The 25480-nt window shown below is 49.4% G+C and overlaps 1 long non-coding RNA gene across 1 annotated transcript; it reads left to right on the top strand.

The window, feature by feature from the left end:
• Window positions 1-3388: 3388 nt before the first annotated feature.
• LOC122708593 lies at window positions 3389-11304 on the top strand. The gene is made up of 3 exons (XR_006345225.1): window positions 3389-3401; window positions 3530-3645; window positions 11142-11304. It is a non-coding gene; the product is annotated as an uncharacterized LOC122708593 (long non-coding RNA).
• The last annotated feature ends 14176 nt before the right edge of the window (window positions 11305-25480 follow it).

Genomic DNA, 25480 nt, shown 5'->3' with positions numbered 1-25480 from the left:
GAGGCTGTAATGGGATGGCAGAGTGCCCGGGATTCATGGGGCATGAAGTGGGTGGGGGGCGGCACTGAAGGATTGTGGGGAGGCAGAAACGAGGCTGGAGAAACGCGGAGCAAACTGAGATGCGCCCCAGACAGTGGCCCGGAAAGACAGGTGAGGAGGAATGGATTCCCCGTTAAAGCACACTTCTCAACCTGGCTCTAAAGTGTCTGCAAAAATCTAGCAACACACGTTCAATCAAAAATTGCACAATGCTGATTGGTTCCAGAGGAAAAATGCACCTTTCTCTGCAAAACAGCAAGTGTTTCTATCCTTTTCACACTCGGTCCAAGAAAATCTCTACATGAAGGCATGATGACCTTGACCGAAAGGGAGACTCTTCGTACAAATTCTGGGGAATGTGTTTTAACAAAAACTGTTCAAATCTCTGATTCACATAAAAATGTATAACTGTGTTTCTAAAGCAAATTGTTTCTGATTTTTTTCCCCAATGTTTGATTCCAATTTCTACTCCCTTGCTTCAGTAAAAAAAAAAATAGACTTTTTTTTTCATAACAGAAGTACAGTAGCACTTCCCTGTTGGGTTTATTCAGGACATGCCTGAATTCCTTCTGCTTGTTGGACAAAACAAAAAACAAAAGAGACTAAAATGCAAGAGGCCAGTGAGCAAAGGACAATCAGGAAAGAAACCTCAGTGTGTATCCAGAGACCAGAGAACAAAAGAGGAGGAAGCAGGGCAGAGCCAGGGCGGTGGGGGGTGGGAGGGTGAGGGGATAGGACGAGCTCAGAGAGAGAGGGCAGTGATGTGCAGGGCGCACAGGTGAAAAGGTGTAGGAGGCAGACAGGTCAGGACCAGCGGAGGGCAGGCAGGGTGCCCAGGGGCTGACGCTCTTTGCCAGAGCTAAATGTCAGCCTGGCAATTCCCAGTTCTGTGTCCGGAAACCAGCAAGGGACCCACCCAGATGCCACCACCCCCTCTTTTTATTCACGCTCCCACTCACAGTCACTCCCTTCTAGCAAGCCACGTGCTTCACCTGTTGGTCCTGTTTACTCTGGTCTGTCCCACGGCACCCGAAGGCAGGCACCACGAGGGCAGGAGCTACGGCTGTCTGTCCACTGCTGGATCCCTAGTGCCAAGAACTGCTGTGGTTCTTCAGTCGCTAAGTTGTGTCTGACTTTGCGACCCCATGCACTGCGTGTGCCAGGCTTCTGTCCTTCACTGTCTCCTGGAGTTTGCTCAGTCCCGTGGCCGCAGAGTCGGTGATGCGATCTAGCCATGTCGTCCTCTGTCACCGTCTTCTCCTCCCGCCTTCAATCTTTCCCAGCATCAGGGTCTTTTCCAAGGAGTTGGCTCTTCGCATCAGGTGGCCAAATTATTGGAGCTTCAGCTTCAGCATCAGTCCTTCCAATGAATACCCTGGGTTGATTTCCTTTAGGATGGACTGGTGCCTAGAATAGTGTTTGATAAATGGGAGACACTCTTGAAACATAACCAAGAAATGCTCAAGGAATAGGTGAAAGAAGTGAAACACGTGATGGTGTCTCACTAACCTAACTCTTGAAAATGCTGCACTGCTTTCATTTCACAAGAAAAACAGAACATGTGCACTTGAGCAAGCTCAGAAACTCTCATATCCACCCAGAAACATCCAGAGATGACTCGAGATAACTTAGGGAATTTGAGCTGGTCGAGTTTATTGCGTGTCACCAGCAAGTACCTTTGAGAACCTGGGGAATTAGCAAACAAATTCCACCAACTACTGGTGGTGATTTTTAGCGAGGGAGCGGGAAATGAGGGCCTTGAGGAAAAATGGCAAGAATGAATGTGAGAGTGATTTTTTTAACCCGAAAAGAAGATTGATCCTGATTTTTACATCTGGGAGCTAACCTAAATCCCTAAGAAAATAAGGCTCCCTCCAGCCAAGGTAAAATTAAAGAGACATAGCAATCCATACTCATGAATAGTCCCATAAAGCATCGGGAAGCGTTCCCTCTGATCTTGCTTCCTTGGCCGGTTGTACACTCACTGGTCTTGTAAAGGAATATAGTAAATATATTTACATTGTTTATGAACATGTCTTGATTGCAGTTAAACAATTGATGGAGGTTAATCCCGTTGGATTTGTATAAAAAATGGTTGTTCAGAGTCTGAAAACATATTTGAGTGATGACAAATTGGATTTACTGAATTGGGGAGATAGCCTGTAGGGATGGGAACAGATGAAAAATACACAGGCAGTTGGGATATTGAAGCAGGTAAATGATTTAAAGCAGCTTTGGAAGCAGTTTGTTAAAAGTTAGTTGCCAGGAGAATTCCCCTCCCCTCCTTGGCGGGAGCATCACCCCACTTTGGTACAGTCGGAGCCCTGCAGGTGCGGGACCATCTCCAGATCTTCTTCTGTCTCTTCTCCTGACTGTCATTACTGGTCCCACACCTGGGGACTGTGTGCTATTAAGTTACTGACAAAGCTCCATTTAGTCAAAGCTTTGGTTTTTTCCTGTAGTCATGTACAGATGTGAGAATTGGACCATTAAGAAGGCTAAGCACAGAAGAATTGATGCTTTTGAACTGTGGTGTTGGAGAAGACTCTTGAGAGTACCTTGGACAGCAAGGAGATCCAGCAGGTCCATCCTAAAGGAAATCAACCCTGAATATTCATTGGAAGGACTGATGCTGAAGCTGAAACTCCAATACTTTGGCCACCTGATGCGAACAGCCGACTCATTGGAAAAGACCCTGATGCTGGGAAAGATTGAAGGCAGGAGGAGAAGGGGACGACAGAGGATGAGATGGTTGGATGGCATCACTGACTCAACGGACATGAGTTTGAGGAGGCTCTAGGAGGTAGTGAAGGACAAGGAAGCCTGGCATGCTGCGGTGCTTGGGGCTGCAATTAGTCAGACACGACTTAGCGACTGAACAACAACAACGAAGTTGCTAGTGGCTGTGTTTTTGGCTCTGATATCAGGTGCCCAGGAGGCAGGGTCCTGAGAGCTGCCAGTCCCTAGCTACAGGAAAGGGGAAGCGCTTCAGAGAGAGGAAAGCTCTTAGCATTCAGGCGTTGGCCCAGCCCCCTCAACTTACCAGTGAGAATAAAGAGCCTGCAGGCCCTGACTCATGACTGATGGAGACAAAACCAGAGCCTGGTCTCCCTGACCACCCACCGTCACCCTCTCCACTTAGCCTGCCTTTTTCCTTCAAAGGGAACTGGGCCATTCTGACCCAACCCAATTCTCTCACTGGTATCAGAAGAACACATTCTCATCCATCATTTATTTTTAGTTCACCTTGGAAAGTTTCCAGTAGCCAAAGGCATAGAGGTGACCTGTTATTTTCTTCCACTGTGATAGAACATTCTGAGAAAAAGAAAACAAGAGCAGAAAAGAAAGTATTTCACAGACCCGTAGGTGATCTCTAAGACCATTTTTTCATACATTTCGATTTCCTAATAGTGGAAATGTTTGTATGTTTTTCTTTTCCTTTTTAAACTCCATTTTTTCCCCTTTTTTTCTGACTCCAGGACATGACAAGAATGGTCTCAAGATGCACAGGCTACATGATGCTGTGTCCGGCTGGTCACACTCCAGTTGGCCAGATGGACCCAAAGACAGCATGGTGGGTTGGAGACCCCTGTGAATCCAGCTTGGGTGAGTACCCCCACCTACCTGAGCATTTTCTCCTACTTATGAGAAAGGTGTTGGACAAGCTGAGAGATGTTGAGCATAGGAGATAATTAAATGCGGGCCCTTTAATTATCTAACTAACTAACTAACAGGTGGGCCCGTGGTAAAGAATCCACCTACCAATGCAGGAGACTCTGGTTAGATCCCTGGGTCAGGAAGATGCTGTGGAGGAGGAAATAGCAACCCGCTCCAGTATTCTTGTCTGGAGAATCCCATGGACGGAGGAGCTTGGCGGGCTACAGTCCACAGGGTCACAAGACTTCTACAGTCCATAGTGTATGACTGAACATGCACTCACACCGACATAATAGTAATAATGGCACCAATAGGCATTCTCATCATGGATTTAGTTTCCATGGGGTCACTCTTCTCGGTGGCACAGAGACTCCCTACTGGATCTTACTGAATGCTTTTTATTGGGGAGAGTGGGGCCACCATTCCACTCTGACCATTGGTCCAGCAGAAAAAAGAGCACGCATTTAACAACGCTGCTCAGAAGATCCTCAGAAGACATGTGAACTGTTACATGTCTTCAAAAAGCTTCACTTTTGGTCAAGGAGATGGGTGACACCCTGCCCACAATTGGAGGGCCATTAAGTGTCGCCTCCAGCACTGTTCCTCCCACCTCAGCGCCCAAGTCTACCTGACCTTCAAAATTTAGCTCAGACAGTCAACCCCTCTATAATGAGCGTTAGTGTTTTTATCTGTCTCTTCCTTTGTGTCAAGTACTATGCCCTGCGCTTTATGTTCATTGTCATGTGTGATCCTCTCGCTTACTCTAAGATGCTTTTATTTTTATCCTTTACTTGTAAGAAAGCAGAGGCATAGGAAAGCCTGGCCACTGGCCCAGTGCCCCCAGCTAGTTCTGTACTCGACACATCCAAGATCTCAGTAGGTGTTTGGTGTGTGGCTGAATGAAAGGACAGGATTTGAACCCAGACCCCCTAGTGTCACCGGCTCAACAAGGACCAGTGTGACGGGCAGGAGAGAATCTAAGCGGGGAGGAGACGGCGCGGAAGAGCTTGGTGACTGGAGGCCTCTTTGTCTAGAAGGGCTACACGAGGGCTTGCAGGCCCTGTGGTCGCTCCCGTGGCAAATAGGAGGACTGTGGATCTCAGTGGCTTCTCATGCCCTGAGGCTCATCTTGGAGGGCTTTAAAACCGTGCAGAAGAATCAGTCTTCATCTTTCTTCCAGTTTCCTTTCTGAGCTCTGTTTGCCTGGGTTTGTCTCTCCTTCCACTTTCAAAGCGAGTTGTCTTACTGGTTTTAAGCCATGGTTTAGTGAGTGCCCTACTCACGTACTCTGACACAGGAAACTTCTGGAGCCCTAAGACCTGCGTGGACAGAGGAGCCTGGTGGGCTACAGTCCCTGGGGTCCCAGAGAGCCGGACACAGCTAAGCGACTAGGCACAGGGCACAAGGCCTGCACCTGGGCACGAGCTCCCACACAGCCCAGATTCTGCAGCTTCGTGTGAGAGATGCTTCTCCTGGGATTCCCCGCTTCCCATCAACCGCCTCTCTGGTTCCTCCAACCACCGGGAGCCACGTCTCCCTGGGCCGGGCTTTGCTGCATCTAAGGAAGGAACCTAGAAGGCGGTGTTTTCCACAGGGGAGACCCTGTTCTCTGGCCCCGGGGAACGAAGACCACCCAGTTTCCTTGGAGGCGGCTGGCTGGAGCCACAGCCTGGGAGGTCTACCGCTCCCAGCTCAAGGCCCCCGGATCAGGGGAGTCCTGGGATAGGCAGGAGTCAGACACCTCTTCTCATACACTGACACCCCCCTCCCCTCCAGCCCCCTTCCTCAAGCAGGGCCCCTGCTCCCTCCCAGCTGACACAGAGGAGCACAGCGCTCACAGAGTGACAGGCGGTGAGAGGCAGGTGTTTGCACACGTGTAGGAGTCACAAGCACGTCACACGGCTTGGTCCGAGCTCTCTGACTGAGACAAGGGGACACCCCCCCCCCAGGCAGTCACCCCCAGGCTGTTCCAAGCCAGGCATTTTTACAAAATCTTAGTCCCGAAGTAACAAACTCAAAACATAAAACTCAAACAGGAGCCCCAAACTGCAAGCAGCTACATTTTTCACTTCAGATGAAAAAGCGAAAAGCCAGGGACTGTGCTTAGGGCTTTGTGACCCCACTCTGGCCGTGAGACCCTGGCTGGGAGCTGTCCCCGGCCAGCTCTGGGGGTCTCGTTCCAAGTCTGCAGGTGACCTGGTGTGGGGAGGAGGGAGACAGACAGGGTGTGTCTGGGAGGGAATGAACCAGAGGGTCAGACAGAAAAAGGGACCCAGTGTTCCTTCTGGAAATAGCTTTTGGAAAAACAAAATGTATGTTCTTTGGGGTGGGCAGTTGAAATAATCATTTAACATCATTTGAAATGGAAGTGTCACTTCTACTCTGAAGGAATAGAAAGGAACTCGAGTTGGACAGTTCGTCAGTTTTCTTTCCATTAGGACAATGTGTCATCGTCCTCAATTAGCAGTGAGAAGAGGAAGCAGTGAGGTGACCCTGTGCGTCCATGAGAGTCCTCGGGTGGGGGGGTGGACAGGAGGTGCTGGGAACCTGTCCTCATCCCCTTCATTCACCCCTCCCTACTTCCATGCCTTCCTGCATGCATTCTTTGACACGGTTACTTATTCTTTTTTCCTATTCTAATTCACCTCTTGGAACCTCTTGCCCCCTCCCTCACCCCCATATTTTCCTGAATGCAAACCATTACAGACAATGTACCAGTCCTTTTAGTCAAAGTTATGGTTTTTCCAGTAGCCATGTACAGATGTGAGATCTGGACCATAAAGAAAGCTGAGTGCCAAAGAATGGATGCTTTTGAACTGTGGTGTTGGAGAAGACTCTTGAGAGTCCCTTGGACTGCAAGGAGATCCAACCAGTCCATCCCAAAGGAGATCAGTCCTGGGTGTTCATTGGAAGGACTGATGTTGAACCTGAAGCACCAATACTTGGGTCACCTGATGTGAAGAGCCAACTCTTTGGAAAAGACCCTGATGCTTGGAAAGATTGAGGGCAGGAGGAGAAAGGGGCAACAGAGGATAAGATGGTTGGATGGCATCATTGAATAAATGGACATGAGTTCGAGCAAACTCTGGGAGATAGTGAAGGACAGGGAAAGCTGGCGTGCTGCAGTCTGTGGGGTCGCAATTAGTCAGACATGACCTTAGCAAGTGAAGAACAACAATCCCAGTAGGCTGCAGGCCCTCGTGGGCCATAAGCTGCCTCACGAAGCAGGTGCCCTCTCTGGTATGAAGCCTGTCCTGACTTGATTCCCAACACCTGGAGAAGCTCGTGGAAGGCTGGACAGCAGGCTGCTTTGGAAGGGTTTTTGTGAATAATACAACGGCAGAGGCATTGCTAGGAACGTTATGGTACAAGGATGCTATTGAGAATTACACAAGGGGACCGATGAAGCCTAATGGGTTCTTGGAGGACCAGGTGAGGGTGGTGGCCTGGGGTAATAATGGGAAAAGCCTCCAGCAAAAGGTCTCCATCTGCTTTCTCTTTGAGGGACTATTTATGGAGCGCCAGGAGCCTGCGGGGCACTGGTGGTTAGGAAGATGCCCGAGGCAGATGCTGCCCTACTGTGTGAAGTTCGCTGAGAGGCTGGCCAGCAAGCAAAGAGGAAGTTACAGCCCCAGGGTTCTAGGGGTGGTGATGGGGAAGTGCAAGGTAGGAGGTGTTCCAGGAAGCACCCCAGCTGGACTTAAGTAGCTGGGAAGTCTCTGGGATGATCAACACCTAAGTGAAGCACTAATGCTGGGTGTGCGGGAGGGGTTTTGAGGATAAAGACCCCCTGTATAAGACTGCAAGGTGCCTAAAAGCCTCTTATACGGAGGGAAGTAAGTCAGAAAGAGAAAGACAAGTATCATATATTAATACATACATGGAGTCTAGAAAGATGGAACTGACGAACCTAGCAGAGAACGGACTTGCAGACACAGTGGAGGAAGGAGAGGGTGGGATGAGTTGAGAATGTAGCATTGATATATATACACTACGGCATGTAAAATAGTGTGTGCATGCTAAATCACTTCCAGCATGTCGGACTCTGTATGACCCCATGGACTGTAGCCCACCCGGCTCCTCAGTCCATGGGATTTCCCAGGCAAAAATGCTGAAATGGGTTGCCATGCCTTCCTCCAGGGGCATCTTCCTGACCCAGGGATTGAACCTGTGTTTCTTTTGTCTCCTGCATTGGCAGGCAGGTTCTTTACCACTAGCGCCGCCTGGGAAGCCTGTGAGTGGGAAGTTGCTAAATAACACCGGGAGCAGAACCTGGCACTCGGTGATGACCTACAGGGGTGGGATGGGAGGGAGGGACGGAGGCTCAAGAGGGAGGGGATATGTATCTATTTATGACGATTGGCACTGTATGGCAGAAACCCACACAACATTGTAAAGCGCTTTTTCGCCAATTAGAAAAAGATGCATGCAAGGGTGTAGCAGACAGGAGGGACCGTGAGGGTCAGTGAATAGATCAACGAGGCTAAAACAGGGACACGAGTGAGTGCAGGCGGGTAGCACAGGGCCGCAGCGTGCACACCCTGGGTACTGAACTGAATTCTGACGTGAGGAAGCCACAGTTTGCGTCTACGCAGTTCAGGCAACTGCCTGGCGGTGGTACAGCCCGCCCTGCAGGGTCTACGGCAGGGGGCGCGCTGCTTCTGCAGCCGCAGACACGCCTCTGGGTTCATAACACTGAGGACTCGGACAGGTTCCAGGGCACAAATCAGTTTAAAGGGTCTCTCAAGAGAAGGCTGGGGCCCACGGTAGGTCAACCAAACAGTGAGTGAATCACTGGGTGATGCTCAGAGTTGACTCAGGTGTCTTAGGCCACTGGCCCTTCTAGGATGAGGACACCACGCTGTGCACACTTCGGTGGTCTTTGAACCTTCACTTAAAACCAACACTGTATCAGGCACATCCTTCAGCTTCCCTGTGATGTCCCTTAAAGTTTCTTAGTTCAGCCAGGGAGAGGAGACCCCTGGCTTCCTGAATCCACTCTGGATGGGTGCAGATGGGGTAGGGGCGGTGCCCTGGTCACTGGGGGCAGTGGGAGGAGAGATGACCACAGGCAGGATGGGCATACACTGGGGGTCGGCCCTCTGGTTGGCTGAGAAACCCAAAGAGAATGAAGGAAGACGAAAGACAGAGGAGACAGGTTGTGTTGAAGCCAGAGAAACTTCAAGAAAGAGCTTGTCCCTGTCATCTAGAGACCAGGGACTCCGGCAACAGCACTTGGAGACAGCCTGTTGCTCAGTGACTTTTGTCATTTTCATGAGAATCAAAGGACAAAGTTGTGTCTTCCAAGTGGACCCTGGTCTGCGTGTCCAGCAACCATCCTTCACTTCCCTTTCCCATGGCAGAGAAAACTATCCATCACTGTTACCCCCCGCCCTCTTTTTACAGTATTTTTCCTGGTCAAGTGACCATTGGAGAAATAACAAATTTTCATTCAATGCTTAAATGAAACCTCAGTGAAAGCGACTGTGCAGAGAAAGCCCTTGAAAATAAAGTGTAAAATTTGATGATGTGGGTTCTAGTTATTTCTTTCCTTGGTCAGTATTCTGGATCATTCCTGCACAGATTCCAAATGCCAGACAAACCCCCCACCCCCACCCCCACCACCACGAGCTCAGCGTCTCTGGAGCAGCTCCTGACGTGCTGACGGGCTGATCCTCCTTGACTCAAACCTGTATCTTAAACTGATGGGGGTGGCACAGCGGGACACTCTGGCACCCGGTTAATCTGAGCCGGCATCTCCCCCGGCAGAGGCAACCCAGGCCTCGTGCTGGAGGCAGACAACACAGGAAGCCCCTGGAAGACGTGGAGACACAGATTCCGAAGGCAGAGCCCGAAGGTTGGAACGGAGGCATGCCAGTCCCTCTTCCAAGGTCGATCTCCCAGCTCACCGCACTCCAGGCCCTCTGGTTTGCATCATTTCCAAATATCAAAAGCGGCCACAAGCTTAAGGCGCAGGGAGACAGCCTCCTGCCTGGCCGACACTCCCCAGATGGCCCCCGCCCCGAGGTTCCCTCTCTTGCGACTCTTTCACCGAAATGAAACCATCTTGTCTGGGGCAGCCTCTGCCTGTGTTTCGTTATTATTCAAATTCTCCTTGAGAGAGAAGTGTGAGGCAGCTAAAAGCATTCCTTTGGAGATGCTATCGAATTAGCCAGGGGGTTCCAGAGACCCCGGGGCAGCAGAGGGCCATGTGTGTGCCTATGTGTGTGTGTGTGTGTCTGTGTCTGTGTGTCTGTGCGTACGCACACCCGTGTGGAGGCCTGTTTTGGTCCCCTCCTAGCACGGGGCCGTCAGGTAGCAGGGCAATTTCTCAGCCTGGTGATGTGGTCTTTATGAACCTTGGTCCTGAATGTGTGATGGGGTTGCATTTTTCATTATGATGATGTTAAATGGACTTAATGGGTCACCCTCTCCTGATTCACAGAGCGTTTTTATTATATTTATTAAAAAGGCCAAAGTTTATTTTACAGTCAGTAATAAAGGGAACACAAAAATGCAGCCGTTGGCACTGTGGCCCCAACACGTTTGTTTCGTCCACAAACTGCATATTATTCTAGCCCGGTAAGTGACGGGGAAAGCAAAATTGAAAAGCAAAATCCTCTGCAGCACTGGAGCGTCTTCCTTAATAACGACAGATGCTCTGAGCAGTGGCATTTTGAAACGAGCCCTGTCTGCTGCTGGTTATGAACTGGCAAGACATTTGGCATCCTCTCGCCTCGCACCATCTGAAAACCGCGGAGCCCCATAAATGGCCAATGAGAGGTGGGGAAATTGCGCGCCTGTCTGCGCAGCACAAGCCGTTCCAGTCCAGGATGCGAATCAGTGGAGCTGCCTTTCAAAAGAAAAGTCTGCAAAACTTGCAGACAGTCTCGCCTTTAGCCATCGAGGAAGCACACACACACACACTGCACCACCATCCCTTGGTGAAAAACAGACTTAATAAAGCAGTTTTAATAAAGAAATGGTATTTTCCCATCCAGCGCTATGTCATGACTTAGACATTATTAAAAGCGGCTAGATATACGTCCCTAGGCAGAGCAAGGCTGACCAGCCCCGGAGGGGACCCCTTCTCCCCAGCACAGCCCACATGCAGACCCTCGAAGGGGAAGCAGGACAGGGGGGCAGAGGCACAGTCACCTTTGCATCAAAAGCCACCCAGGATTAGGGTGTCCCCACAGCCCAAAACATTCTCATTTCCCACCCAGACTCTTAGGAAGGGAAAAACGCAGTCGGAGGGCTGACTCCAGCCTGCGATTTCCTTCCTTAAGATTCGGCACCCATCAGCAAGTTCGATGCTTAGAGGACAGACGCTTCAGCCTCTCTCCCATGCCTTCTTCTTCCTTCCTAGGGGACGGAGCATGCGCGAGCTGAATGAAAATGTCCAAACCCCATGAAACTGCTGTTTCCTTACTGTTCCCTTACAGACGACAGTCACAGCTCCCAGGTGAGACCTCCGGCTCCGTTGTGTGGTGGAGAGCGTACTGCCAAAGTTCAGATAGATCCTGTCCATTCCTCAAGGAAAAAGCACAGAGATGTGATTATGTAAGTCATCCAAGCTCAAAATTGCTCCAACTCCAACCGCTTAGATGTTGGGGGCAACCGATTAGAACAAGCCTCTCAAGACTTTCGGTCTGCTCCCCGGCCCCCAGGCCTGCTCTGTGGCTCTTTCCACCCTTCTTGCATTTGGAGGGGCCATGTGGAACCGCTCAGCAGCCAGACATCAGGGCTTCGGGTTCTCCTGGGGCACCTGCAAAGCGCTGACAGAGAAGAAAGAAGCAGAATCCAAATCCTGAAGGAAGGGATGTCAGCCTTGGTAAAAGGAAGTGAACTATCCTGCGAAAACCAAAGACAAGGCTACTTAGAGACAGGGTGGCTTTGAATGGATCTGACCCCCTGAAGGGCCTTGTTCCAACGTAGCCTCTCAAGTATAGCGTGTGGCCGTCACGGGGACCATGAGGGTCCAAGACATCAGGGCCGTGGGAACCGAGGCTCAGGCAGGGTGGCCAAGCCATGGTCAACTGGTCCAGAGCCGGACACAGCATATGCAAGAATCAACAAGGAAGGAGGGTGTGTGTATGTGTACGGTTGATTCACTTTCTCTGCGGCAGAAACTAACGCAGCATTGGAAAGCAAATATGTTGTTGTTCAGTTGTTAAGTCATGTCCCCCTCTTTGTGACCCCATGGACGGCAGCAGGCCAGGCTTCCCTGTCCTTCACCATCTCCTGCAGTTTGCTCACACTCATGTCCATTGAGTCAGTGACGCCATCCAACCAACTCATCCTCTGTCACCCTCTTCTCCTGCCCTCAGTCTTTCCCAGCATCAAGATCCTTTTAACTCCAATAAAAATAATAATAAAATAACAAGAAGTATAATAATGATGAAATAATTTTTAAAAAAAGAATCTCAACAATTCCACAATTGGGGTCCCTGAATGAAAAAATGCAGATACCATCAGGTCCCTCCCTGCAAGTTTGCTCTCAGATTTCATGCCCAAGAGAAAACTCACAGATGTTTGAGTAAGTCCCTCCTCCCTCTGAAACCTCCCTCCTGGAATGGGCCCAGAGTGCCCCTTCCTGGGGTGAAAGACGTGTCCACTCCCAGTCGTTGCAGGGGACCCCCTCCTCCAGTAGGCACAGACATGCAACACAGACTGAGGAGCGCCAGGAACAATCAGTGATGCCTGCGTGGCCAGGCAAGTCTAATCCTAGAGAACACTTCCTTCTCCCCCGACCTCGGACCTCTAACCTGTCACTCAGCGTAAAACTGCACTTGTGTCTTATTCGGGGGATCCGAGCAAAGGGAGTGAGCCGCCCAAACTTGGGTGGATGGCCACATGTTTGTTCCGAGTGCCGTTGACCATAAACCTTCCTGGTGGCAAGCTGATTGGCTGGGTTTCATTCCAGCCCAGAGTGATTTGGGGTTTTTTTTTAAATGACTAATTTATAAAATCTTTGAAAATAAGAGTTTCCAATGGAAGTGCTTACACAACCGCAACTTTGGCAGGGTAATCGGCGCCGTGGCCGTTAAGGACTTGCTGGTGTGGGTTTCTGCCGACCCGCCTTCAGTGTGACAGACTGTCACCTGCACGGGGGGTGCCATTCGGCACTATATTAGCCCATATGGCACGAGCTAAATTGTATCGAAGCTACGGGCTAATTAAGGATGAGTTAATAAAGCCAGGCAGAGTGAGCCTGGCCATCTTTCCCAGCCCTTGGAGGACCAGCCCCTCCCCAAAGTGAATTACCCCATTTGAGCTTTTCTGTTCTACAGGGTCACTGAGAGCACACCCATAGCTCCACTTCAGATATCCATTTCAACCTCCGCACACCCCCACCATTCTGATGTTAGGCTTAAATTTGACCACCTCTTACATGTTCTCAAAGAGCTGATCATCTTACGAGCTGTTTACATTTCAAGGCAAAAAGGAGTCAATGTCGCTGCAGTGGGGAGCTCGTGAGTTATTGGGTTATCTGGGGGTTGTGTTTAATAAAGAAAAACAGATATGTTTTACCCATCCGGGCTCTCTGTAAATTCTCTGAGCAGAGACACTTTGGAGCCATTAATTCTGGTTTCCAAGTGGCAGGCACGAACTAATTGTGGTAATATGTCCATTAGGTTTTTTTTAACCACAAGGAGCAAACATTTAATTTAGTGGAAATTCATTATCGAGTTTGAAAGCACTTCTTCGAAAATCTCGTTTGGTTTTCTGGCAAGCTCCCCTTTAGCGCTTCACCCGAGAACTGGCAGGCGGCACCTCCCTGGGTGGGGACGGCCACATGTCATCTGCCACTGCTCCCGGCCCCACCTCCACCCCCAGCGTGGGGAGCAGACTTCCTTCTGCGGGGGGCTGGGCCCCCAGTCCCGTCCTCGGAGACCCACACTGATGCTGCTCCGTTAACCAGCTGGCACCAGGAACTCGGGACACACTTGGCTCCCTCCTACCAAACCCAGCCCGGCCCGCGTGCGCTGTGCCAGCCTGGGGAGTCAGATTTCCGGGGTGACCCCTTTGGCTGCTCCCTGTGTGGTCTTCAGATGTCTCAATTAACTGGGACAGGGACTCGAGAAACATGACAATCTGCCACTTTACTAATTTTTGCAAATAATTATGCTTTACCTCTCCTGAAAAAGTTCAAACTAGGAGATGCTAAGCCCGTGAGGCGCCCATGATATCTGGCCACCTGAAGTGAATTTTCAGCAAAGTCCTCTCTCTCCCTGATATTTTTAATCACATACACTTATTTTCATTCTCTTTGTCTATTTTCAGTGGGGTCATGGCATCGAAACTAAAAAAATACATGAAGGCCAGAGGGAAATAAAAACAGATAAGTGAATCAGTCTGGTTTGCACACCAGAGAGGCAGAAGGTCTGAGCTCTCCTTTCACAGAGCAGATGCTGTGTGGCCAGGGGGTTATCCTCCTTAAGCCTCCATGTTCCCATCTCAAAAATGGGGATGGGGCAGAACCTACTTCACAGGTTTGAGGAAGTTCAATCAAGGGGTCCCATATGATGCTACAAGCCTAGTTTCTGGGACATAAGAATTCAACAAAGAGTAGAAAACTAACTAGGCGTGTATACTCATAGTCACTGGACAAGTGACCTGGAAATGTCAAAACCTCACAAACCTTGACTCTGCAGTATCTGAGACAGAGGACCAGAGCTGGACTGAACATGCAGGAGACCCAGAAGGAGTGGAGGAGGCCTGGCCACTGCCGACCCCTCGGAGGCCCTGTGAGGCCACACCAGCCGGAGCTCTTTGGAGAAGGAACCTCTAAATCAACTCACACACACCCAGCTTGGCACCAGGGCCGACAAAGGAACCCGCCGAAGCTCAGCTGAACGGCAGTCGAATCTCTCTGTTTACATAAACGCAAGCCTTGTGAGAGTCCATCCCGCACCCTCATCCTTGTGAGAGTCCAGGGTGTCGGTGGTCCATGTCCTTGACCTTTGGCACCTCAGCAAGCTTGGGGCAGAGGGGCTTCGAGGGAGAGCGCAGCTCAACAGAAAGTACATCCCGGGGGTCTTTGCACCCCAGAGTGGACCACACAGGCAGGCAGTTCCCAAAGGAGGGCGGAAGCGACCTGCCTGGTCTCCTGCCAGCTAGGCTAGGATTTGCTGCAGAGGGTACAGACCCTCCTGCTGTGGCGGCTGCCCCAGGGGACGCGCTGCGCTCCTGAGCCCAGCAGCCCCTGGACTTGAGATACAGGGGGCCTGGTCCCCCATCAACACGAGAGCTTTTCCTTCTCTCTCTGGTGCAAGGCAGACTGCACCATCCTCACCTTCTGCCCCCGGCTCACCACCAACACAAGTGTTCCTCCTGTCTGTACCTCTCAGCGTGGCAAGACATCCCCACCCAGGCAGGTCCCAGAGGCAGGCCGGGCATCGGCTGTGAGAGCTGGATCTGCAAGGACGCTGCAGGCCAAGCCAGCTCTTCCCACGTCAGCATCTGCAGGAAGGCCACGAGCCGCTCCAGGCATCAGAGGACACGTGGTTATGTGGGAGCACGACCTGGAGGGTCCTGCTGGCATCTAGAGGGTCGAGGCCAAGGATGCTGCTAAACTTCTCCCCGTGCACAGCCAGCCCCACCACAGGGACCCACCCCCAGCCCCCCGTGTCAGCCGTGCAGGGGGGTAGAAGCCTTGGTTTATGGAGAGAGGTGGATTCCTCTACCTACTTTTAAGCCTTTACTTTTCCAACCAAGAACCTGTCGTCTCCTCTCAGAGAGGCATCATGGGGGCTGGAGGTGAAAGAGGAGAGAGCTTTGCAAGTTGCACAGAAAAGATCACAGGACACTTTACTGGATCGGCCTCAGAAAACCCAACAAAAAGAAACAGAAAAATAATAACTACCTTCTCCCAATGTAAATAAGTTGACTAAAACTCAATTTCCTTTGAAATTTATAAATTTGATAAATATCCACACTCTCTTCTGCAAAGGGAAGGCTGGGCATGTTACTGCTTCCCTGGACCCCCAGGGTGTGCAGACTGGAGGGAGGACCAGTACATAAGTCCTCTCCATACGGACGAGTCCCATTCCAAGAGAACATTGTTCATGTCCAACAAAGTCCAACAAAGTGAGCCTAAGTGAAAGTGAAGGTCACTCAGTCGTGTCTGACTCTTTGCAACCCCATGCGCTGTCCGTGGAATTCTCTAGGTCAGAATACTGGAGTAGATAGCCTTGCCCTTCTCCAGGGGATCTTTCCAATCCAAGGATTGAACCCAGGTCTCCCACATTGCAGGCAGATTCTTTACCGGCTGAGCCACACAATGGGAGCCCAAGAATACTGGAGTGGGTAGTCTATCCCTTCTCCAGCGGATCTCCCCAACCCAGGAATCGAACCGAGGTCTCCTGCCTAGCAGGTGGATTCTTTACCAACTGAGCCATCAGGGAAGCCCCAAAGTTAGCCTAGGTGCCCAACTAACCCCATTGGCTACATACTACTAATACTGTACTATAATAGGTATAATACTTTTCTCACAAATAACATGGAAAAAATAAGCAACAAATAAAGAAAACATTTTTAACCTTACAGTAGAGTACCTTGAAAAGTACAGTAATGCAGTACAAGAGCTGGCACACAGGGGCTGGCATCAAGGGAACAGGCAGGAAGAGTTACTGCCTGGAGGACGGAGAGGAGGCGGGAGATGGTGGAGCTGAAGGGTCGTCAGCAACAGGAGACAGAGGGCCAGCTGACACTTCACTTAGACCTGACTTTGACGGAACGCACATTCAGGTCTTTGAATGTTCACCACTTGAAGGTTCATATGTGCTTTAAATATAGAGGCTGCCTGCACGGTCATCCTGAACTCTGCAAAGATGTGCAAAAGGAAGCCATAGGGAATAAAAGAGGCCAGGCAGGAGGAGGGCCCTCAGGAAACCTGGCATCATTGGCCGGTGCTGACCTAGCAGGAGGCGGAGACCAGATTTCCTGGCCGGCAGGATGGGTGGTGGCTCGGGGGGGCTGTGGGGTCTCTGAAACCACACCAGTGGCTCCCCTAACGAATGCCTGACCGCCTCTGGCTCGCCACGTGGCCACCTATCACGTAAAATGTCTACAGAGGTGATGCCAGTTCCTCCACCAAAGAAGCTGCGTGAACAGGATCCAAGGAGGGCCCGCCCCGGCAGCACCGTCAGGAGGACAGTGGTGAGCATCCCGCCCCCGGCAGCACCCTCAGGAGGACAGTGGTGAGCATCCCGCCCCCGGCAGCACCGTCAGGAGGACAGTGGTGAGCATCCCGCCCCCGGCAGCACCGACAGGAGGACAGTGGTGAGCATCCCGCCCCCGGCAGCACCGTCAGGAGGACAGTGGTGAGCATCCCGCCCCCAGCAGCACCATCAGGAGGACAAGCATCCTGCCTCCAGCAGCACCATCAGGAGGACAGTGGTGAGCGTTCTGCCTGGTCTGGCTGTGGCAAACCTCCTCACCCATCACAACAGCTCATGCTGACCACGTCCTTCCTACGTAAGGCACGTGTTTGGCCTTGAGTTTACCCCAGTGAAGTCAGAACTGTGACCATCCGTGATTTACGCAGAGACACAGAGAGGTGAGCTGGCCCGTCCCAGGTCATGCAGCTCCTACACAGTGATCTGGATTCAGACCCAGGGAGCCTGACTTCAAAGCCCCACCATTAACGGTGATACTTAGCTCAGATGCTCTGCCATCTGGCAAGAGGCAGACGGGCCCTTTGCTTTCCAAAGCTCTGTGTTCTCATTGGCGGGATGGCCTTCCCACCTCCATGGCACCTGGGCTGTTGTTCCAAGGTGATGTTTCAGGCATCGGTCCTGCCTGGTCAAGGGCGTGTGTCCTCACAGGGCCAGGAAAGGATTTGGGCAGGTGCTTCCTCCTCTTCCCAGCTCACAGCTGGCATCTGAGATTCTCTGCAGTGGTCATGAGCCTGGTTCTGCCCTAGTGTCTGCTTGGAGCATGGGGACCCTGGGCTGAGGCTGGCACATTTCCTTCTAAATACAATTCCCTTGCATTTATCTCCGTGGGGTGCCAGCCAGACAGCAAACATGCTGTAACGTCCTTCAGAGACCTTTGTTCACAGAGATAAGTATTTCGACTGCTTACTTCTGGTTTAGTTATTCCTGCACCTTCCCTTTCTCTTCAAAGACAGCCGAACACTGGACCATTTAAGAGCACACTGCGTTTGCGATGCACGCTATTGATTGTCTGTTTTTAGCCCGTTTTCTCACAGCCTCCTGTAGTGAGCTGAGAATGGAGTTGCACTAGTAAAGGGCACCCTTTTCTCAAGTTCAACCACAAAAACATTTCTAGGTTACAAGACTTAGAGGCTGTTCTTGTCTCTGTTTCATTTCTGCCTAGAGAATTCTGCTAGTCGGGAGCAGAGAATATGCATCGGTTTGTGTGTTGAGGCTTTTCGTGGGCAGAGGTGTCCAGACAGCAGTGTGAGTTCAGTGCTCCTAACATACAGGGTGGACTCTTACCTGTTAAAAATAGGGATCTGGAACCGGAGGAATTTTACTTCCTTTTGCCTCTTACGAAAGCAGTCCTTGTGGCCTGATGGCTGGCGATCGGCAGAGGACAAATGTACGGTTGGGTTTGGAAAATTCTCACAAACATCCTTTAGTGTCCTGAGCTGAGGCAGGGAATTTCCCAGAGGGCTCATCAGTGACAAGAGATTGATTTATATTTGCAATTGTAAAGGTGAAGAGGAGGTTAGACACTCATGTCCAGGTCCAGCACCCGGAGCCTTTGGGGATGGTGTGAGTGTATGTGATGGGGACTGTGTCGCAGGCAACGACGGGGCTGGGATGAAGACTGTGGGCTGTTTTTTCCAAGCATTTGGAAGTTGACAAATATCCAGATGTTGTGAGTCATAAAACGGGCCGATTGCCCCAAAGCCAGACCGCCCCTGCAGTGGGCCATTGTCTCCAGAAGTCGGGTCCTGGGGCCCCAGCCAGAGCCGTAGGTGCCTGAGACAAATGCGTCCACCTGGGACTCCGAGGTAACACCAGCTAATTTAATTTGACCATGAACTGTTATCATACCAAAAACATTACAGCTGGTGTTTTGCAAAGAAAAATAATATTTTTAAATATATTGGCTTTCCTAAGGTGGCATGTCCATCAAATTCCATCAACTGTTTCACAACCTACTAATTAGATTAAGCCAATTTAATGACTCAGGCATATAAAACGCCTTACCTTCCCTCTCCCTCCTCCACTAACGCACACATAGCCAGAGAATTAGGTGGGATAATTTTAAGGCCAGACCCATATAAGCTGGGAGATTCAAATTAAGGTTTAATTAACCTGCTTAGCACAAGAATCTCCAAACAGCGGGAGATTTTACACACTGCTACGTGTGATCGGTAATAACCAGGCCCACCTGGCTTCCCCACAACCATTATGCGTTCCAGGATACCTGCCTGGGCTTGTGTACTCAATTCAAAGTCTGGAGTCTTTCGGTTCCAGAAGAAAAATGCTTGGAGGTGTACTCCCAGACCCTCAGGTTGCACACACATGCACAGAAGCGCTGGGCAGGAAGGTTCAGTCAAGCCACCGGTGATGTTGTCAATGGTGGGTTGGATTCGTCAAACAACTGGCTGGTAATACATGAGTTATTGATTGCCTACTCAGACCTTCTTGCACATAACAGTCTGCAGTGACTTGAGGTTAAAGCCTGTAACCTTCACCTCTTACTCCAGTTTAACCGGTTGCACCCTCATGGGGTAAGCCAGACCGTTTGCTTTGATTCCTGGGTTAAATCTGGTTGGGCTGGGTCATCGGTGTCTCTGTGGATGAGCGTGTTACCACCTTTCTGGAGCAGAGGGGCATGTTGGTGTCGGGACGGAGGGCACTTACACTATGAACTTCTAGACTGTTTCCTTCTTTTAAAAATGATTTTTTTTAATGTGGATCATTTTTAAAGTCTTTATTGTATTTGTTATAATATTGTTTCTGTTTTATGTTTGATCCACAAGGAATAAGAGGATCTTAGCTCTCCCACCTAGGGATCGAACCCACCTCCCCTGCATTGGAAAGTGAGGTCTTAACCACTAGACCACCAGGGATGTCCCTAGACTCTTCCCTTCTTATCTCAGCCTAATCCCATGTATGTGTGAGTACCAAGAGTTTGGGGCCAATTGATAGTCAAGATGCTTTCCTGTACTAAAGCCAACATCTCACTTTTCTCAGCTATTAGTACATGATCTGGAGGAGGGCATGGCAGCCCACTCCAGTATTCTTGCCTAGAGAATCCCAGGGACAGAGGAGCCTAATGGGCATGGGATCGCAAAAAGCCAGACACGACTGAGCAACTAAACACCACCACCACCAGTACATGATCAGTTTTCAGATTCTGTGTCTTACAAAGAAATCATGGGAAGATTGACATGCCATGTAAACCAAGGCTTTGTGTATGACTGGGTTGACTAGGATGAAAGAAATCCCTTATACAGTTGGAGGAGTAACAGATGGAAGCAGGAACTAGCCCTGCATTGATTAAATCAAAGGCTCCTTTGTGAAATCACTGAAGAGCTCAGTGTGAATGTCTACTTCTGTGGCTGTTCCCTCCCCTATCTGTGTCTGACCATGACTTCCTCTCTCCTCTCCATCATTCTGTAAATTCTAACAGGGTTGGAGAACTTACCTGGCAGATTCTCCCTACAGCAATACCAAGTCCTCCAATGAGACTTCCTGTAGGAGAGGAGGTGGCCCTGGACCATTATCAAGACGGGGTTCAGAAAAGTTTCCTGACCTGCCTGGAGAAGGCCACGTGAGTGAGCAGAGCACTGATACTCTTGCCTCTTATGAGAGGAGGCAATTCTTTTAGCCCGAAGTAATCCAACAAATCCTGAAGTCTCGCTTTTGACCCTATGATGCAGTGAGACACATAGATGGCAGGTGCCTTAGGATGAATCATTCCAGGTTTATAACAAGGATATCTACATAATAAGTATGTCAATACTTATATCTGTTCACTGAGCAGAGAAATCCAAAACAAGTGAAATCGCATAGTGTGTAATTGCTCTTATATGAACTATATTTTTGTGAAGACAAACAAAATCTCGTTGAGGAGGTAAAGTCTCCTTTATGGAAGAATTTCAGCTGATGAAAGGAAAAGAATGATAGAATTAGTGATCACCACTTTGAAAACGTCAAGGAAATTGATGATTCAGGAAGTGATGGTCGGTCCATGAAACCGTTGAATGAAAGGCTGATGCAGAACTTTGCAATAGGGTGTCATGTAGCCCTGTGAACCCCCTGATCAATTTGAGCATCATTAAAAGTGGACAACCAGACAATATGAGTCTCATAGTGGGATACTCAGTGTAGCACTGAAGGATCTTTGCCTGAAACAATGAACCTACGTCTAATCAAACCTTAAGAAATAGCTTCTGGTTTACAGGAGACACGAGGACAGCCTAAGGTGCTAACGGACACGGTGAGGACATGAGAGAGAGATGCCCTCTAAAGGACAGAGGAGCTGATTTCCCCAACACATCACAGTCTCCAAGTAAGACGAAAGGGGAGGGTCCTTTAAATTTAAAGAGGCCAGACATACAGCGTGGGCCTTGTTTGAACCTGGATTTATGTAATTGCTCTTTTAAACTTTAGACCACTGAGGCCATTTGACTCAGAGTTGGGCCTTGGATATTTCCAAATGCATATTCCTCTTTATTTTCTGACAATTACCTTGTGGTGAAATGAGAAAGTGTCTGTGTCTTTTGGAGTTTCACAGTGAGACATGTAGAAGCTAATTGAGATAGTATCTGAAATTTGCTTTTCAATATTTCAGCCCCCCCCCAAAAAAAAAAATCAAGGAAGACAAAATCCTAACAAATATTGAGTCTTGCTGATGGATATTTAGGAATTCATCATACAATTTTCTCCATTTGTGGGTATGCAATAGGGAAAAACTTTTGCTCTAAGTTAATCACTGAAGGGATGTTACCTATAAGCTTAAATTATACATACTGGTCCATTTCTGGGATCCCTGCCACCCAGGTAATGAACTAAAGGTATTTTAAGCTAAAATACCTTTGTTTAGCTCCCAGGCCTGTCTCTGAATGGCTGCAGGAAGGGAGAAATGAACACATCCCCTCCAGAAGCTAACCAGAACCCCAGGAAATGTTTGACTTTACTCCTTCCTCTTTTAATATAAAAGAATTCTGACCTCTAACTCAGGCAAGGTGGTTCTTTGCGACATGAGTCCACCATCATTTAAGTCTGCTGGCTTTCCAGATAAAGTTGTTATTCCTTGTCCCCAAGACTTGTTTCTTAATTTTATTGGCCTCTTGTGTGATGAGCAGTACAATCTTGGACTTAATAACAGGTATGTTTGAAAGTTTTCTCAATAAAATATGATGCCATTGTGATGGATGGATGAATGGATGGAAGAATGGATGATGGATGGAACAGGGCTGGATTATACCCTTCATTTCCTGTGCCCACTTTGTCCATCAGCCCATTATAACCAAAATATGGTATCAAGTCATATATAAAAATCCTGCTGCCAAAGCACACACTACTAGTCATGGGGTAGGCGAGGCATCATCCTTCCCAGAGAGTTCAACCAGTGCCAATGCAGTGGTGCTGGAGGATTCAGCAAGGCATCATGTACCCAGGCGCCTTTGGGTGTTCAGGTTTTGTTAGTCTGAAGGAAAAAAAAAAGAAAGTACATCAAAGATTGCCATCTAATCTGTTTCAATTTACCTTGCAAATATCCACTGGAGAACAATCGTACTCAAGGTGTGTTCAATTATACATTTAACACATACAAAGTATGCTGGGACATTCCTTTTTTTCACATCCCTTAATCTCAACGGTGACCTTTGAGAAATATTTGCAAAACAAAACTTGCCAAAATGGTAAATGGGTTGATAACTCTAGAACAATATTTTTCAAGTATATATGAGCTATTAGTGGGCTATGAAATCTATTTAATGGGTTATGTTGTTGTCATTGTTTACTGACCCCATAGACTGTAGATCGCCAGGCTCCTCTGTCAATGGGATGTCCCAGGCAAGAACATTGGAGTGGGTTGCTGTTTCCTTCTCCAGGAGAACTTCCTGACCCAGGGATCAAACCTATGTCTCAAATTCTTCACTGCTGAGCCACCAGGGAACAGCATTTTAAAAACAGAGAGAGAACAGAATAGAGGAGAATCAAAATGCATTTCATATAAGCATTGTCTTCCCAAATTTTTGCTTCAACTCCATAAACATGAGTGCTGGATTATGATGGAATATACATTTCTTACTCTGATTTGCCCTTAAAATGTTCTAGTAATATGATCTTATGGAAGTTCCTTTTACAAAATTTACTCATTTATCTTCACATGGGCATATCATGCTTATTCATTATTGAACATTATTTCCAAAGAGTGTGTAAGGCTTGAATAAGTTAAGGGAGCATCTATGGCATATCTAATGCTAGATTTCTCTGAGATCATGGTCACCTGTTCTGATTTGGACATCTGGAGTGAATTACTCTCTCTGTCAGAAGTAATTGAGAGGAACAAGAAAATTTAGTACCATACAGAGTGAGAAAGTAGAGTTTAAAATATTTGGCATTTCTTCAGCTAACACTAGGTAACCCATACAACAGTGCAAGAAAACATATGTGCAAACGATGGCTTCAAACCCACGCTGGAGAGGTGTGCTCGGGAGAGAAAGGGCCAAGCTCAGAAGAGCATGCTTCTGTGATCAGCTCTTGAGTGTGATGCCCACATGTACTTGTCTGACCCCTGGAACTTCCTGCCACGCTTCCTGGCTTCCTGACGCCCCTCCTCTGCAGGGTCTTCTCACCTGACCGGCCTGGAAGAGTCTTCTCACTTCTAACTCACTGCTGACCTAGGCTAAGGCTTGCTGCTTCTTTCAGGAGTGACCCTGCAAGGCTACTGTGTTTCAGCTTCTGGGCACAAAAGCCTGGGAGGCGATGGCCCTGGTGTGTCCAGAAGAAAGGAGCCCAAGAGTGCAGGCTTCCTTTCTCACTGCGGACGAAGTAGGAGGTGGCCTGGGCATAGCAGCCTGAAGACCGCTTGCCACCTCACTGTTGGAAGCCCCCTTCCCACTTTGCTTTTCATACAATCTATCGGTCATAAGAAGCTCTTGAGTCCCCATGGAATCCTGCCTGCCTTCCAACCGGTTGCCATAGGGTCTCATTTTCAAACCTTACATAGCCCCGGCACTAGCTTGAGGAGTGTCCCCCACAAAGGCATTCACCAGGAATCTGCCAATGTGACCTGACTTGGAAATAAGGTGTTTGCAAGTGTGATCAAGTTGAGGTGAGGTCATCTTAGAATTAGGGTGGGCCCTGACCCAGGATGACTGGGGCCCCTGTAAGGAGAGGTGGTGTGCACACAGACACAGACAGGGATGATGCCACGTGAAGATGGAGGCAGAGGCTAGGATAAGGCATCGAAAAAGCCCAGGATGCCCAGGGTTGGTGGCAGTCATTGGCTAGGACGACGCAAGCGAAGACCCTCCTGCAGACCCATCAGAAAGGGCGTGGCCCTGCCTATTCTTCGCTTTCAGACTTTTGGCCCCTCGTCTGGAGGAGGGTTCTCTAAAAGGATTTAGAGAATAAAGCCTATTGTTTAAAGCCATCCTGCTGGTGGTACTCTGCTATGGCAGGACTAGGGAACTGACATGGCCTACCACTAACTCTAGATCTAGCCAGACAAGGTCAGTGAAACACCCTAATGAGTGCAAAGTCAGCACTTGCACAAGAGAAGCCCGGCTGCCTGCTTTCTGGGAGTCAGGCCCCACAGTAAGGGGCACTCGGCACCTTGCTGTGTGCCTTTGGGCAGGTGGCCTGATCGGGGTGAAAGGTCCAAGCGTGGGGCTGGCGGAGCCCCAGACGCTTCCCTCGATCCAGCTGTCAGATTGAGAGGCAGTGGCGTTTCTCCCGAGACGGTGATCTTGCTGGCTGGCTGTCCTGGGCCTGGGTATTGCATTTACTGTGTGTGAGTGTGTGTGAGTGTGTGAATGTGTGTGTGAGTGTGAGAGTATGTGTATGTGAGTGTGTCTGTGAGTGTGAGTGTGTCTGTGAGTGTGTGTGGGGGGGTGTGGGTGAGTGTGAGTGTGTGTGGGTGTGAGTGTGTGAGAGTGTGTCTGTGAGTGTGTGTGAGTGTGTGTGGGTGAGTGTGTGTGAGAGTGTGAGTGTGTCTGTGTGAGTGTGAGTGTGTGTGAGAGTGTGTATGAGTGTGTGAGAGTGTGAGTGTGTCTGTGAGTGTGTGTGTGAGTGTGTGTGGGTATGTGTGAGAGTGTGTGTGGGTGTGTGTGTGTGTGTGTGTGTGTGAGTGTGTGGGGGTGTGTATGAGTGTGTGTGTGTGAGTGTGTGTGTGTGTGAGTGTGTGTGTGAGAGAGTGTGAGTGAGTGTGGTTGTGTGTGTGAGTGTGTGTGGTTGTGTGTGTGAATGTGTGAGTGTGTGTGCAAGTGCGTGTGAGTGTGTGTGTGAGTGTGTGTGTGAGAGTGTGTGAGTGAGTGTGGTTGTGTGTGTGGTTGTGTGTGTGAGTGAGTGTGGTTGTGTGTGTGAGTGTGTGTGGTTGTGTGTGTGAATGTGTGAGTGTGTGTGTGAGTGTGAGTGTGTGTGTGTCCATGTGCGTGTCTGCCTGTGCCTTTGTCTTCTCGGGGTTTTGCACAGGGTCCAGTTACTATTTCTGAAGAAATGAATTATATGAAAGAAATGAGTAAACAGGAGAGACTGAAGGCGGAGGTGATGGTTGGACCAGACCTGGATGTAGGTCCCCCGGGCGGCTGTCCATGTGCTCTCTTTTGGGGAACCCAACAGCT

Source organism: Cervus elaphus, chromosome 15, assembly GCF_910594005.1.
Source record: "Cervus elaphus chromosome 15, mCerEla1.1, whole genome shotgun sequence".
Lineage (NCBI taxonomy): Eukaryota > Metazoa > Chordata > Mammalia > Artiodactyla > Cervidae > Cervus > Cervus elaphus.
The sequence above is the reverse complement of the archived record's forward strand: the minus strand, read 5'-3'. Positions and strand labels throughout refer to the sequence as shown.